This window comes from Equus quagga, chromosome 2 (genome assembly GCF_021613505.1).
Source record: "Equus quagga isolate Etosha38 chromosome 2, UCLA_HA_Equagga_1.0, whole genome shotgun sequence".
In the NCBI taxonomy this organism is placed as follows: Eukaryota; Metazoa; Chordata; class Mammalia; order Perissodactyla; family Equidae; genus Equus; species Equus quagga.
Genome location: NC_060268.1, coordinates 128,992,522 through 129,009,605, shown reverse-complemented (window position 1 = coordinate 129,009,605; position 17,084 = coordinate 128,992,522). Strand labels below are relative to the sequence as shown.

At 38.0% G+C, this 17,084-nt stretch overlaps 1 protein-coding gene across 1 annotated transcript in view; it reads right to left on the bottom strand.

The window, feature by feature from the left end:
- Window positions 1-16,743, bottom strand: part of CTNNA3 (catenin alpha 3) — a 1,485,947-nt gene extending 1,469,204 nt beyond the window's left edge. Inside the window, exon 1 of the mRNA XM_046655293.1 lies at window positions 16,584-16,743. The gene's annotated coding sequence lies outside the window, so the exon portion shown is untranslated. The remainder of the gene's footprint in view (window positions 1-16,583) is intronic.
- Window positions 16,744-17,084: the final 341 nt, after the last annotated feature.

Here is a 17,084-nt window from a genome sequence, read left to right as displayed (position 1 = left end):
ACTGAGGGATGACCGTGTGAGTGTGAAAACATAGTAAGGAGACAGCCATCTGCAAGCCAAGGAGAGAGGCCTCAGGGGAAACCAAACCTGCTGACACCTTAATCTTGAACTTCTAGCCTTCAAACCATGAGAAAATAAATTCCTGCTGTTTGAGCCACCAGTCTGTGGTTCTTTGGTTATGGCAGCCCTAGCAAACTAATACAATTCAGAAGTAGAATTTCTAGGTCAGAATGCATGTGAGTATTCAATTTCAACAAATATTCCAAATTGGTGTCCAAAATAACACCACCAGCAGAACATGTGGGTTCACATGTCCCCATCTCACCAGCACAAGATACTGCATGACGTTTCAACTTCTGCCAACACGGGAGGAACAAAGCGGATCTCATTGTTGTTTTAATTTGCATTTCTGATTACCAAAGTAATTGGTGATCTGTTTTAGGTTGGCTAGCCACCATTCAAGTATCCCTTCAATGAATTGCATACATTATTTTTTACCCATTTTTCTTCTAGTCGCATGATTTTTCTCACTGATTTCCAAGAATTCTCTGTATATTCCATATATAATCCTTTGTCAATAATATTCCTTGAAAATATCCTCTCCCTGCTTGATGTCTCTCTTTGTATCCTTAAACAGTCTACCATCTGTATATGAAAGTTCCATTTTCTTCACATCCTTACAAATACTAGGTTATTGCCAGACATTAATTTTTACCAGTCTAATAGGTATAAGGTATCCCATCATTGTTTTAATCCGTATGTACCCAATAACTAGTGAAACAAGCTAAACATCTTTTCACTTATTTATTGGTTATTCCAATCTTCTCTTCTTCAAATTACTTTCTACTTATCATTGACCCATTTCCCTGCTGAATTGTTCTTTTCCTTATTTTTTAGGAGTTCTTTATAAAATCTTATCCTAAATCATTTTTGTTGCATGGTCTATAAGTTGGCTATTTCCACAATAATGATACATAACAAACCACCCTAAAATTCAGTAGCATGAAGCAGCATTTATTTTCTCTTGTGCATTTTCAGGTTGGCTGGAAGCTGGCTAATCCAGGATGGACCTGGCGGTGCTCACTCCAAGCTGTAGATTTGGAATCCAGATCTGTTCTACATGCTTCTCATCCTCCTTGGACAAGTAGGCTACCAGGAGCATGTTCTTCCCATGGCAACGACAAAAATACAAGGAGGGCAAGTGAAAACATAGAGTGCCTCTTAAGGTATGAGCTCCAAACTGGCACTTTGACTCTTCTGCTCACATTTCAATGGGCAAAGCAAGTCACACGGCCAAGTCTAATGCTAATGGGGCAGGGAAATATACTCCTCCTCTAGTGGGAAGAACTGCAGTGTCACATGGCAAAGGGCGTGGACACAGGGAAGGAGAAGAATAGGGAACAATAATGCAATCAACTTTATATGGATGACTGGTAACTATATCCTCTCAATTGGTAGCTTTTATTTAGCTTCTTTTTTGTTTTTTTTAAAGATTGGCACCTGAGCTAACAACTGTTGCCAATCTTCTTTTTTTTTCTGCTTTTTCTCCCCAAATACCCCCAGTACATAGCTGCATATTTTAGTTGTGGGTCCTTCTAGCTGTGGCATGTGGGACGCTGCCTCAGTATGGCCTGATGAGTGGTGCCATGTCCTTGCCCAGGATCCAAACCAGCGAAACCCTGGGCCACCAAAGTGCACAAACTTAACCACTCAGCCACGGGGCCAGCCCCTATTTATCTTCTTTTATGGTGTCTTTTTTTTCTCACAAAGAAGTTTTATATTAACGTAATTAAATATTTCATTCTTTTATTTTATTGCTTATGTTTTCAGAGTCCTATTTAAGAAATGATTTCCTACACTAAGATCATAAACTCATTCTTCTGTTTCTCCCTAGAGGGATGCAATCACAAGGATCAACGACCAATATATTTTAAATTAGCATATGTATAAATGCAAGATTATATAATGCAAACTAAGGGCCAAGAGACCAAAGTTAAACAAGTAATCAAAGTTAAAAATAATTACCCCAGGATGACTACTTATTACAGGAGAAATTTTGAGGTAGGTCTTTTAAAAATGGATACAAGCTGACAAAGAAGAAAAAGATGCAGGAATCATAAAGAATCACAAAACTTGATATTCTTCCATTAATATATCTTTATTGATCTAAACTATATATTCAAAACTGCAAAGCACAAGACCACAAGAAAATACATTCAGTCTTCTCAGGTCATAACATCTAGGAGAGAGAAAAAAGAAACTTTTACAGAACTTATCAAGTATTAAACAATATATGTTATGATGACATATTTGTAAAATATATATGTACATGTGGTAATAGTTGGATCTACTTCAATAGTTTTGGGTAAAAATGAGGTCCCACCTGTTATTTTCTCCAAATTAAAACCACTTCTCAATTGCCAGACTAGCAGGGAGTCCAAGGTCTCTCTTGTCTATCAAATTGTTCAAAAACTCTGGGGGCCTCTTGATCCACCTCAGAGGGAGAAAACCAGAGAGTCTGAGAGAATACAAGCTGAAGGCTGCTGGTGTTCTGCTCCTGGCACAGTTTACTGATGAAAACGGATCCCCCACAGGCCAGGGTGACCTTTTCGCCTGGTGTGCGCTGGCCTTTGCTGTTGCAGATTCCAATAGTGGCCACAGCGATTCGTCAAGAGAGAAGCAGCCTGCTCCTCAGAGGTAAGACATGGCATCTGCGCCAACAGCTTTTTAGTTTACAGAGCACACTGGCCGGGTCAGGAGGGCCTTCTGCCTCCAGTCGTGCCCATGACCGGATAGCCTGTCCCATCGGGTAATGCCGGCCACAGCAGGGCTAACAGCTTAAGGTCTTCAATGTTCCTTCTTATTAGATCCTTTCTTAATCAGAACCGGCTCAATGCATAGAAAACCTTCTAATAATAAAGACATTGGAAAAGGAGGAGTTCAGGTCTGCACTCTTTTCCTCTCTGAAGACTCCCAGACTCTTTACAAATTTCTTCCAGTCCTCCCAGTGTTGACAGCCCTGCAGGTGCATGAAGACTGGGAAGAGCGACCTTTATCAAATCAGAAAAAGACCCTGTTACACCCGTACCTGAGACACAAAAGGGTAAAGACCTCACAAGGATTTGCAAACGCTGGGGGAAAATTTCTCTTACATTAAGGTTGCTAGATAAAATACAGAATGCCCAGTTAACTTTGAATTTCAGATAAATGATGAGTAGTCTTTTGGCATAAGTATAGCCTATGCAATATTTGGGACATACTTATACTTAAAAAAAGTATTGGTTGTTTACCTAAAATTCAAACCTAACTGTGTGCCTTATATTTTTATTTGCTAAATCTGGCCATTCTACCTTATCTACTTCATTAATGGGACAAATTATGGGGTGGACAGCTAGAACTCCCTTGTGCCTAAATTTAAAACAGCCACAGAGCCAGACCCGCACATCCATGTATCCTGACATCCTATCGAGGACTTGGGGCTGACAGAGCCCATCAAAAACCCCCCTCTCACCCCTTCCTGCACAGTAGCTGCTTGTTTGATAGCCAGACATGTTTCCTGGCCACCTCTTAGTAATACATATACTTTGTTATACTATACTCTGTTAGAAGGTTTTAGTTCCCAGAAATGCAACATGGGATAAAAGGGGACAAGGGAAGAATAACATATTGTGCCCTGGGATATGAGATCCCCAACACTAGGGAAAAACATAAGAAAAACACTGGCAGAAGGGTATTCTAGAGATTAGGTTTGGTGCATCTCTTTTAGAAAAGTGAATCTAAATTTTACAAAGTGAATTCAAATTATCTCGGGTTAAATTTACCTCCAAGTAGAGGACAAAATAACAGAAATAAGAGAAGACTTGCCCCAATGGATATGTACCTCCTGTAGCCCAGAAATTTAGCAAGATATTTGCCCTCCACATTCAGATGTGAGAGGGAAATTCTGTAGTTCCAAAGTTGATAGTGATGGAGCTGAAAGGGGATGTACACATCTCACTGATGACAAACACCAGGACTGAATAAATCTGTTGTCTTTCAAAAATAAATAAATAGAAAAAATCCAAAATTAAAAAGACCATATAACATAAAGGAGGAAGACAATGTCTTAAATATGGAAGGGAAAATTATCCTCACAAAAAAGAAAATTTAGAATACACCTACTCTGTGTTTTCAGTGAAATACGCAAATACATAAATTCTGGGAAAGAAGTGATGAAAAAACTAAATTAAATGAAAAGAAACTTGACTGAAATGAGAGGTCAAGATAAAAAGAGACAAAGCAAAGATTTAAAAATAAAATAATTCAGGGACCAGCCCCGTGGCCGAGCGGTTAAGTTCGCGCGCTCCGCTGCAGTGGCCCAGGGTTCGGATCCTGGGCGCGGACACGGCACCGCTCGTCAGGCCACGTTGAGGCGGCATCCCACATGCCACAACTAGAAGGACCTGCAACTAAGATATACAACTATGTACTGGGGGGGTTTGGGGAGATAAAGCAGGAAAAAAAAAAAAGATTGGCAACAGTTGTTAGCTCAGGTGCCAATCTTAAAAAAATAAAATAAAATAACATAAGATAAAATAATTCAGAGCCAGCCCTGATGGCTCAGTAGTTAAAATTTGGCGCTCACCCCTCCAGCAGCCCAGGTTCACTTCCTGGTCACAGAACCACACCACCCACACCACCTGTCTGTCACTTGCCATGCTGTGAGGGCAGCTCACATAGAAGATCTAGAACAACTTACAACTAGGATTTACAACCATGTACTGGAGCTTTGGGGAGGGAAAAAAAAAAGAGGAATATTGGGAACAGATATTAACTCAGGGCCTGCCTTCAAGGAATTCAGAGACTGGCGGAGAACGTTTTTCAAAAAATACTAATAATAATATTAAATAAAAATAGTTAAATACATAGAATAATTCAGCAAAATGAAAAAGATAATAAGGTAATTAAAATAAGAATTGGAGGAATCACTCCTCTCCTTTATCTTCTGCCTCTTTATCAGCAACTTCATCATTCGGAGAGCAAAAGAAGCAAAGAATGGAACTGCTACCCTGGGCTTAATTCTTGCCAACAAAGAGCAATATATTAGTGAAGTGAAAGTGACAGGAACTTTGGGAGAAATTGAACATACTACCTTAGAGTTCATTACACCCAAAGAAGAAAACACAAAACAAAATAAGACAAGTATCTTAGATTGCTTAGCAGTTCAGAGAAAATACAAGACTGTCCCAGAGCCAGAGATTCTAAAATGAAAGCCAGGTCAAAAAATAAAACTCACTATTGCAATCACAAATGAGGACAAAATGGGAGAAACATACGCAAACATAACTCACTGTGGCATACAAGGAGCTTTCTAAAGAGCTGAGAATTTTAAAGGACATACAAAGAAGAATGAAAAGGGTAAAGGTAAGGATGAGCACATCAGTTAGATGTTAAAAGGTTTCCCATTCTCAGCACTATTGACATTTTGGACTGGCTAATTTGTTGTAGGGGGTTGTCTTGTGTGTTGTGGGATGTTTAGCAGCATCCTTGGCCTCTGTATGCTAGATACCAGTAGTACTAGCCTCCTACTTGTGACAACCAAAATTTCTCAGACATTGCCAAATGTCCCCTGGGGAGCAAAAGTACCCTGGGTTGAGAACCAATATATTACAGAGCACTGGAAAACTTGCATATATTATCACAGAATCATTGTTGGCATCTTCGAGTAATCACAGCATTGGGAATTGACAAACGTTCTTCCACACATCAAAAAAGTAAGTTCTAAAAATTAAAACCAATAAATTTGCTGTTGATTCCCAGTAAGTTTTAATATAGTATCAAAATATTATTAATTGGAAAAGAGAGAAATGATTTCATGATATCTTGGCATAGTTTCATTAAGAGCCACTCATACTAAATGAATTTAATTTTCTTCTCTTCCTTTTTTTTCCAATATCACCTCTAAAAAAGATAAACTGGTTTCACTAAATCATCTTTTAAACCCTTTGTGAAATCTTCTTTGACAAGATAAAGAAATGTGAGCTGTCTCATCCACTATTGGTTGAAGTATACACTGGTAAATCTTTTTGGAAGGCCCTCTGGCAATATCCATAAAATTTTACGTGCACAAGTTCTTAGACTGAGCAATACCACTTTTAAGAATTTGAACATGTGTACAAAGATGCATGTCAAAGATTGAAGTATTGTTTGTGATAACAAAAAGCTAGAAACAACCTAAATGTGCATCAATGAGGGACTAGTTAAATAAATTGTCATATATTCTTTCATTGGTGTGACTTTGTGACTAGAGGAAAAGCCTTAGGAAATATACAGAATCCAATTGGATGTCATTTGCCTAGTAGGAGGGGAGATATGAAAAACATTTCACAATCATCATGGCTTGGGCCCCAACCAGAGCTTAGCCAGGAGACGGGCCTTGGAAGGCCCCTGCTGTGCCAGGTGTTCACCCTTTAGCTGCTGGGTCTAGGAAACGTCTAGAGGGTCCCAGGCAGAGGCCAAGAGGAAGAAAGCCACCAGAGAGGGGGAGGAGGGAGTGCAAAAGCATTTTATATTTTAACAATTTGTATGGCCTTACTAGGGAATATCAGTCTTCACCAACAGAAAGCAACAACATTAAAATAATCCAGAATCGCATGGAGCGATAAACTGGTTAAATTTAATCAAGCAGCAGCAACAATAAAGAGTGAAGTAAATTTATACATACTGATATGGGACAATTTTTTTTTATTTACACCAGCAACTGATAGCAGTTGCCTCATGAGAAAGGGACCATGGAACTGAGGGCTTGGGGTCAGGGCAGAAGGGAGACTTATTTTCATTGTAATCCCTTTGTGGCAGATGGTATAGGTTTGCTAACACCTCTTCCAGCCCTGGTCCAGCTTTCCTCCTCCTCTACAGAGACTGGAAAGCTAAGACATCTGCTTTCCTCAGACTCCCCGACAGGAGCGGGACCCAGATCTCACCAAACACACACAGCTTGGGTGAGATTTTCAGGCATCAGATCCTCCTGAGAAAGCTGTGCGGGGCTCCTACTGCCCAGCCAAAAAGTCAGCAATGGCGGAAGCTGGTACCTCTGTAGGACCATCCCTCAGGTACCGCTGGACATTTTTCCTAGCTGCCCTGTCTTTGGCTATTTCTCTGGCTCTCCCAGAGAATCTATGGGCTATCTAATGTCATTTATGAAATTCTTTCTGCTGAAGCCAGCTAGAACAGACTCTTGGTGGCAAGAACCCTGGCTAAGACACCCTTTGTAAAAGTAAAAAGTAAAAATAAATGTGCAGATATAACTTTTTCAGTTTAAAAAGTTAATTTTTATAGAAGGTTAAAAAAATAACAGACATGCAAGCTAGATGGTGGCACAGTTCAGGGAGGAAACACCTGGTCAAAGAAGCAAATCCCAAAGAGCCAGCCTAGAGATCTGGGTCTGAAAAACCCATCTGAACATCAGCTGTGTCTCAACTGCCAGAGGCACTTCTTAAAAATACAAATGGGGGCAGGGCCGGCCCAGGCGCAGCCGTTAAGCTCGCACGTTCCACTTCGGCGCCCCAGGGCTCACCAGTTTGGATCCCAGGTGCGGACCTACACACCACTTGTCAAGCCATGCTGTGGCAGGTGTCCCACATATAGAACAGAGGAAGATGAGCACGGATGTTAGCTCAGGGCCAGTCTTCTGTGGCAAAAAAGCGGAGGATTGGCAGCAGATGTTAGCTCAGGGCTAATCTTCCTCAAAAAACAAAAAAAATACAAATGTGGACTCAAATCAAAGGCTCTCCTTCTTATAAATTATAACCAATTTAAAACTATGATGGAAGGAAAGATAACATTTATGATAGCAACAAAAGTTTGTAAAATACTTGTGTAAAGACAACTTTAAAACTCTACTGAAGGACATAAAAGAAGAATTAAGTAAACAAAAAGATGATATATAGGCAGATTAAATATTACAAAGGTGTCATTTCTCCCAGAATTAAAATATTCACAGGCTATTATAAGAATTTGATAAAATGTTTTACTAAAACTTATCTGGAAATAAACATTATGTGATTATATCTAGGAAAACCCTACCGGGACAGAAAAGGATAAGGAGAAGAATTAATCCTTCCAGGTATTAAAATATGTTATGAAATAATGTTATTTTAAAAGTATGAGTTGGAGAAAAATTAGATAAGAATATTACTACAAAGGAAAGAGAGTTGAGAAACAGATGCTAATATAAATTTAGATTATGATAAATATGGCATTTCAAATTAGCAGGAAAAAGAGTGATTCTTAATTAAATCAAATTGGATGAACTGAATAAAGATTTAAAAGAAAAGTTAAAATAAAAGTGTCTCTCAGCCTCATTCTTTGCTCAAAATCAATTCCAGATATAGCAAAGAATTTAAAATTCTGAAAGAACGTATGAGTGAATTTATGTATACAGTTATGTATACATAACTGAAGTAGAAAACCCTTTCTAAGCAAACACAAAATCCAGAAACCATAAAAGAAGAGGTTTAAAAATTTGAGTACAAAAATATTTAATTTTCTGTATAATTTAAAAATAAAGCATAAGGGCTAGCCCAGTGGCGTAGTGGTTAAGTTCACACACTCCACTTCAGCAGCCCAGGGTTCACGGGTTCAGATCCCAGGTGCAGACCTACACACTACTCATCAAGCCATGCTTTGGTGGTGTCCCACTACAAAATAGAGGAAGACTGACACAGATGTTAGCTCAGGGCAAATCTTCCTCAAGCAAAAAGAGGAAGATTGGCAACAGATGTTAGCTCAGGGCCAGTCTTCCTCACCAAAAAAAAATTTAAATAAGACATAAAATATAAAAGTCAAAAAATAAACAACAACTTAAGGGAGAATACTTACAACACATTAAACAGACAAAAAGCTAATTTGCTTAATTTACTAGGGGTGGATAACAATTTTAAAAACAAGTACTGGAAGTCCTTGTCAGCGCAATCAGACAAGAAAAAGAAAAACAAGGCATCGGAATTTGAAAAGAAGAAATAAAATTGTCTCTATTTGCAGATAACATGATTTTATATATAGAAAATCCCAAAGACTTCACCAAAAAACTGTTAGATATAATCAAGGAATTCAGTAAAGTTGTAGGATACAAAATTAACATAAAAAGTCAGTAGTGTTTCTATACACTAACAACAAATTACCTGAAAAAGAAATAAACAAAATAATCCCATTTACGATAGCATCAGTAACAATAAAATACTTAGGAATAAATTTATCCAAGGAGGTGAAAGATCTTTATTCTGAAAACTATAAGACATTGATGAAAGAAATTGAAGACGACACAAATAAATGGAAAGGCATCCCATGTTCATGAATTGAAAGAATTAATATTGTTAAAATATCAGTATACCAAAAGCCATCTATAGATTCAATGCAATCCCTATCAAGATTCCAATGGTGTTTTTTACGAAAGTAGACAAAACAATCCTAAAATTTATATAGAGGGTCTGGCCCCGTGGCCAAGTGGTTAAGTTCGCGCACTCCGCTGCAGGCGGCCCAGTGTTTCATTGGTTCGAATCCTGGGTGCGGACATGGCACTGCTCATCAAACCACGCTGAGGCAGCGTCCCACATGCCACAACTAGAAGGACCCACAATGAAGAATATACAACTATGTACCAGGGGGCTTTGGGGAGAAAAAGGAAAAAATAAAATCTTTGGAAAAAAAAAAATAATTTATGTAGAACTACAAAAGACCCCAAATAGCTAAAGCAATCCTCAGAAAGAGGAACAAAGCAAGAGACATTACACTTTCTGATTTCAAGTTATACTATAAAGCTATAGTAATCAAAACAGTATGGTACTGGCATAAAAACAGACAAATAGACCAATGGAAGAGAATCAAGAACCCAGAAATAAACCCAAGCATACACAGTCAACTAATATATATAAATACATATGTATTATACATATATATATTGGTGAGGAAGATTAGCCCTGAGCCAACATCTGCCACCAAGCCTCCACTTTTTGCTGAGGAAGATTGGCCCTGAGCTAACAGCTGTGCCCATCTTCTCCTATTTTATACTTGGGATGCCTGCCACAGCACGGCTTGACAAGTGGTATGTAGGTCCATGCCCCGGATCTGAACCGGTGAGCTCCAAGCCACCAAATCGGAGTGTGTGAACCTAACCACTACACCACCGGGCCACCCCCACAGTCAACTAAAATTTGATAAGGGAGCCAAGAATATTCAATGTGGAAAAGACAATCTCTTCAATAAATGGTGCTGGGAAAATTGGATATTCACATATAAAAGAATTAAACTGAACCCCTATCCTACACCACTCACAAAAATTAACTCAAAATGGGTTAAAGACTTAAATGTAAGACCTGAAACCATGAAACTCCTAGAAGAAAACATAGGAAAAAAGATCTCTGACATGGACCTTGGTAATCATTTTTTGGATGTGACTTGTAAAGCACAAGCAACAAAATCAAAAATAAACAAGTGGGACTACATCAAAATGAAAAACTTCTGCACAGCAAAAGAAACAATCAACAAAGTGAAAATACAACCTACAGAATGGGAAAAGAATATTTGCAAACCATATACCTGAAAATGGGTTAGTAACAAAAATATATAAAGAACTCATACAACTCAAAAGCAAAGAAACCAAATAATCCAATTTAAAAAATGGGAAAAATTTCTGATTAGACATTTTTCCAAATACAATATATGAATGGTCAACAGGTACATGAAAAAATGGTCAACATCACTAGTCACTAGGGAAATGCAAACCAAAACCACAATGAGATATCACCTCACACCTGTTAGAATGGCTGTCATCAAAAAGACAAGGGATAACGTGTCAGGGAGGATGTAGAGAAAAGGGAACTCTGTGCACTGTTAGTGGGATTGTAAACTGATACAGCTACTATGGAAAACAGTATGCAGTATCCTCCAAAAATTATAAATAGAACTACTATATGATCCAGCAATTCCACTTCTGGGAATATAACCAGGAAACAAAAACACTAACTCAAAAAAGTATCTGCACCCCCATCTTCACAGCAGCATGTGTATAATAGCCGAGACACAGAAACAACCTAAGCGTCCATCAATGGATGAATGGGTAAAGAAGTTGTGACATATATGTACAATGGAATATTACTCAGCCATAAAAATGAGGAAATCCTGCCATTTACAACAACATAGAAAAAGAGATTAGATTTGTGGTTACCAGAGGTGTGGGATGGGGGTGGAAGGAATTGGAGGAAGGTGGTCAAAAGTCACAAACTTTTCGTTATCAGATAAATAAGTACTAGGGATGTGATATACAACCTGATGACTATAGCTAACACTGCTGTATGATGGGCACAAAAGTTGAGAATAAATCCAAAGAGGTCTCATCACAAGGAAAAAAAATTTTTCTGTTTCTTTCTTTGCTTTTTCTTTTTATTGTATCAACATGAGATGAAGGATGCTAACTAAACTTATTGTAGTAATCACTTCATAATATATGTAACTCAAACCGTTGTGCCATACACCTTAAACTTATACAGTGACATACGTCAATCATATGTCAATAAAACTGGGGGGGGAAAGAAAAGAAAAAACGGGCAAAGGATGCAAAAAAGCAACTAAAAGGAAATGAAATGGGCTAATGAATATTTAGAGATTGCTCAATCTTACTCATAATTAATTAAATGCAAATCAAAAAAACAAGATATCATTTTCATCTACCAGACTGTCAAAAGTGAAAAAATTTGATAAAATATCATCAGTACTGGTAAGAAGTTGGGAATATAAGCTCTCAGCATACACTGTTAGTGGGGTTATAAACTGATACGAACTTCCTAAAGAAAAATATCATAATAGCTCTCAAATTTTAAATCATGCATACTCTTTAACTCTTTGGTTGATATTTCCAATTAACGGTAACACTTACTAAATTTTAAAACGAACATTCCTTTTGACCCAGCAATTCAACTTCCATGAATTTATCCTAAATATACACTTGTAAAAGTACATCAAGATATATTAACAAAGATATTTATTACAGCAGAGCAACATGAAAATACTGAAAACAGCAAACATATCCATCAATACAGAGCGAGCTAAATAAATTATACTACATTTACAAAGTAAAACACTGTGAAGCAGTTGAAGAGAAGAGGTAAATCTCCATGAATTGCTATGCATCTGCCTTAACTAAATGTAACTGTCCTAACCGGGGCGGGGGGGGGGGGGGGGGGGGGGGGCGTGGCACGAAGGAGGGACACGAGATGCAGATCAATATGTAGCACTTTACGCCTTTGTTTCTTGATCTAAATCAGAGCTCCGTGAAATTAGCAGGAAGAGTAGAATGCATGGATATTGCATAGGCAACCAGCAGTGCCTATCACAGATTATTTGATTCTTAAAATTAGGATTCCTTTGTGACCCCATACTGTGAAAATAGGAACTGCTGAGTCTAACAGAAAAGCTAGTTAATCCATAAATTTCCATGCCTAACATGACCTATGAGCTCCAGCCCTGGACTAAGACAGACCCTAGTACCTCTTCTGGAGAATCACAGAGAGATCAGTCTTATTTTATTCTTCCTTCATCCTCATCCACAAACACAAACACACAGTAGAAAGGAAACACCATGAGGGCAGGGCCTTTATTTGGTCCACTAGTATCTAACTCAAGCACTAAGAATAATGTCTGGTGACACACAAGCCATCTAGAATGAGTGAACAATTCCAAAGCCAACATTAGAGTAGACCGAATGCAGCCCTTCGGGGAATCCTGCCTCTCAGTCATTCTGTGTGTTCTCAACAAGCTAACCCAGGGCCTCTTTGCATTGATAATACCTTGAGAAGTCTCATCAGCTGAGACCTGGTAATTCATTTATCATCTACTTAACTGCACTTCTATCCCAGTTCTCTACCCCATATGCATACCGATAGAGGAGATAAATGCTTGTACAGTGTAATTTAAGCACTGCTACTCAAAGTACAGGTGTGCAATGAGATAAGAAGCTTGCTCTGGAATGTAAATCAATGGCTGCTTCCTTCACCTAGAAAGTCTTGCTACAAAGTCTTAGGGCATAGATGATCTACATTCTGGTACAAACTCCTTGTCTCCTTTCATGGACCAGCTAGCGATTGGGAACTGCTGATCCCATTTGGAATAGCACTAATATAAAGTAGGGCCTAAAGTGCTCAGGTTCCAGTACTTGAGGGTCTTTCTTTGTGCTAAACATTGCCTCCTCCATCAAATCTATTCCCCCATTTATGGAGGCACCTGAAGCAGCAAAAACATACTCATCAGGATAATTAAAAGAAGAAAAAAGAGGTGGGGAAGTGGGGGTGCCAAATAAATTTGACTTCATTTACAATTTTGCACAGAACTCAGTCACTTCTCAGACCCTGGAAGTTAGGGATTAAATTGGTAGTAAATTACTGGTTATGTCCCAGACAGCAATAATGGGGTTAAAAACAGTAATTCAGCATGTGAAAATCAGGTGTAATAGCTAATGGTCCCATTCATTTTCAAAAATTCTGTAGTCTCAATTATCTGTCTCTTTCCATTAGATAGGCAACTTGGCTAAACTCAGGAGTTCCACTCCCACAGTATCACATCACTTAAAATCCAGAATTCTAAAAGAATCATAAAACCATGCTTTTTCGGTCTCTAGACTAACATTCCCATGAGCCAGAGATCCATAAATAAATACTATTTTTAAGTCTTCACTATGAAGCACATAGTTTCTCTTCAGGCAAGATTGGACTTCCAATTTCTCTTCTTAAATCTTAATCCCTTCTATTCCAAAGTAAAAATAGGAACATGCAAACAGAAGTTCGTAGGGAATAAAGAATGGAACGCCCATCCTTCCAAAGTTATGGTCTTCCTCTAAATATCACTGAAAAATAAAATTCCACAATTAAAAAAATATTTTAGGGGCAGGCCCGGTGGCATAGCAGTTAAGTACACATGCTCTGCTTCAGTGGCCCAGGGTTCACCAGTTCAGATCCTGGGCACGGACCTAGGCACCACTTGTCAAGCCATCCTGGGGCAGGCATCCCACATATAAATTGGAGGAAGATGGGCATGTATGTTAGCTCAGGGCCAATCTTCCTTAGCAAAAAGAGGAGGATTGGCAGGGGATATTAGCTCAGAGCTAATCTTCCTCAAAAAAAAAAAATTTTGATACCGGCAGAATACATTCTTTATGAATTCACAACTGTATACCTCACTTCCCAACAAATAATACTGGTACCTTTACTCTCTCCACTTTAATTTCTCTGGACCAGCCACCACCTCCAAAATCAAATGGTTTTATTTATCACTTATTTCTCAGCTTTTTTCCTTCAATATATTCTATTTCTACAACCATAGTTCCTGAACTCAACAATAACAAAATCAAAACTTCCTATCTTTCGTGACTCCCACCCTATCCATGCCTATCCCACTCTCATGTTTTCCTGAGCAGAAAAACCCAATACTGAATTTCTGCACTTGCGTGTGTCTTCTCTCCTTTTTCTTTCCACTCTGCTGCCTACAGGTTTTCTCCAAACACTTCTAATTTCCTCAAACTCTTATTACAACTAAAGTATTTACTCTTCCTAATTCTGCTATTTCTTTGTCACAGTTGAATCATAAAAGTTATATAAATCAGAACTATGTATAGATGGTCCTCTAACAAAAGTTATTTGTAAATTCTATTGTTATAAATTCCAGAGTAATATAAGTAGTCAATTATACTATCTGTTGGTTTGAGGCAGAGCTGAAACATTTTTGACTCAGACACGTAGCTCTGTTGATATCTGCGAAAGTTCCTAAGTTGAAATTTTGTAAGTAGAGGAGACCTCTGTCCTTTCAAACACTTAGTACATTGCTGTCTATGTGCCTAATAACTATGCTTTGGATATCATAGACACTCAATAAATATTTCATTCAGGTGACAAGGAATTTCACAATGGCTTAAAAGAAAAACAGTAAAAACCCATCTTCTTAAAAATCACAACCTTTACCTTCAACTCTAACGCTCTTTAATCCAACAAGTTCATATTTAAGAATAGAGTTTAAAGAAATGACAAAAATAAATAAGTAAATACATACATACACACACACACACACACAGAGATTTATCACAGCACCTAGATGTTCAACAATGATGAATAAAATTATATCCATTCACTTGGAAGAATGTTATACAGCAATTTAAAATAACATCTACGTAGAATAGGAAATATTTTATGGAAAATGTTTGGGTAAAGGTTAAATGAAAAAGCAAGGTTCCAAATTTCATCCACAGTACTATTGCAGTTCATTTTACAGCTGTGCAGAGAAAAAAGACTAAAAGGAAATGCATCAATGAAATTACACATAATTTTTTTCTGTGCTTTCAAAATTCCTAAAATAAATGCACATTGCTTTTATAATGAAAAGAAAATAAATTTTACTATAAAAATCCCAATATTTTACTTATATAAGAAAGAAGACAGAGACTAAGTATAAGAGGTAACAAATGGAAATATCTGTATCTATACTATCTGTATTTCGGGTTTCTCCGTTTAGCAAACTCGCCTTATTCTACTACTGAGGTAATTTTATACAGCGGGTGGGAAATTTTAACAGCACTTCCAAATATGCCATTCCAACTTGGCTGTCGATAGTCCACGTCTCCAAATCACAGTTATTCTCAATCTGTTGACCTTACAGCCTGTCTAAAGAAGCTAGCCACAAACCCAGGACCAAACCTAATTTGAAATCCTATTTTTCCCACTTGCATGTTTTAAGCAAATCGTTAGATTTCATGTATCTTCAAAGACGTTGCAACAGTGTTTCTTAGCGGTGTTTATCAGTGACTCAAAACCCCTACAGTCAACAAACTTACTGATGCCTAACCTAAATTTCTTCTTGTTTTCATCTGAACTCATTGCTTCCAGTTCTGTCCTCAGTGCAACCAAGAGCATCTGCTCACAGGCACAGACTCCATCATATAGTGACCTTCTCTTTACATAATTGATTACTACATTCCATATTCATCGCACCTAGTGTGATTTTCACTTGATTATAAATGGTGGTAAAACAGTTCCAAGAGATTCCTAAACCTCCTATTACTACTGCCAACTATAAAAGAAATATATGACAAATATTAAATTCAAAAATTAATGCTTTCGCCACTATCTCACTTGAAAAATCTTCTGTTTACTGTGAACGAGTTTTTGGTTAAAAGTAAAATCCCTTCGAACATTTTCTATCTTTGCTTCCTTTTGCCCCAGCCCCATACCAAAGCACAAGCATCCAGGTCGTATCTTATCTTTTCCTGCACAGTATCCCAACCGGCTTTTTATAGCCAGAAACTCTCTGAATGCAAAGCACGACCTTGCTTCCCCTGGCACTAGTTTGAAAGTTATTTATAACTTTAAAATTAGCGTGACAGCCTACATTTTGCATAATAACTGTTCAAAACATTCCCGTTTTATGTAATAATGTGATGTTCTCTAATTCAGAAGGAAACCCCACATTTTAAACCTACGATATATAACTAAGGCAGAACAATTCAACACAGAAAGAAGAATGCACTGAAGAAGTCCAGCTCTTCTCTTTACAAACTTGACTCTTACCTTTCTGCTGCTTCTTATAAAGTAAATGGGTTTAAATTTCGGTTCTCGTAGGGAATTTTCCAAAAAGAGCTTTGAAGGGGAAACAAAGAAGACGTCTTGGTTAGTCACAGAGTTACAGAGTACCAAATTGAGAGGCAGTGACAGTGGGGCAGTCACTTTAGCTAAGCGTCATTCACCCAGGATAAGAAAGAAAGGGGAGGTTACAAACCAGGGTGGGTGGTATCTAATCCTGAACTGCTAGTCACTGACCTCACTGACAACTTGTTACTGAAAATACTTCGTTGAAAAAGGCCAGACACATACTTTGCCTAGAGATCTACAAACATAGCTGTCAGGAAGCTCTGAATAAGTCAGATCTGCATTTCTCTAGTCCCTTTCCAAAATAAGGACCTCTTACATCTAATTAAAGCTGAAGGCTAGAATTATTGAGAGAAATAATAAAGCAGGGATAACAGGAATCCAGGAAATCCATACATCAAAGATCAATTATGTAAAATTCAT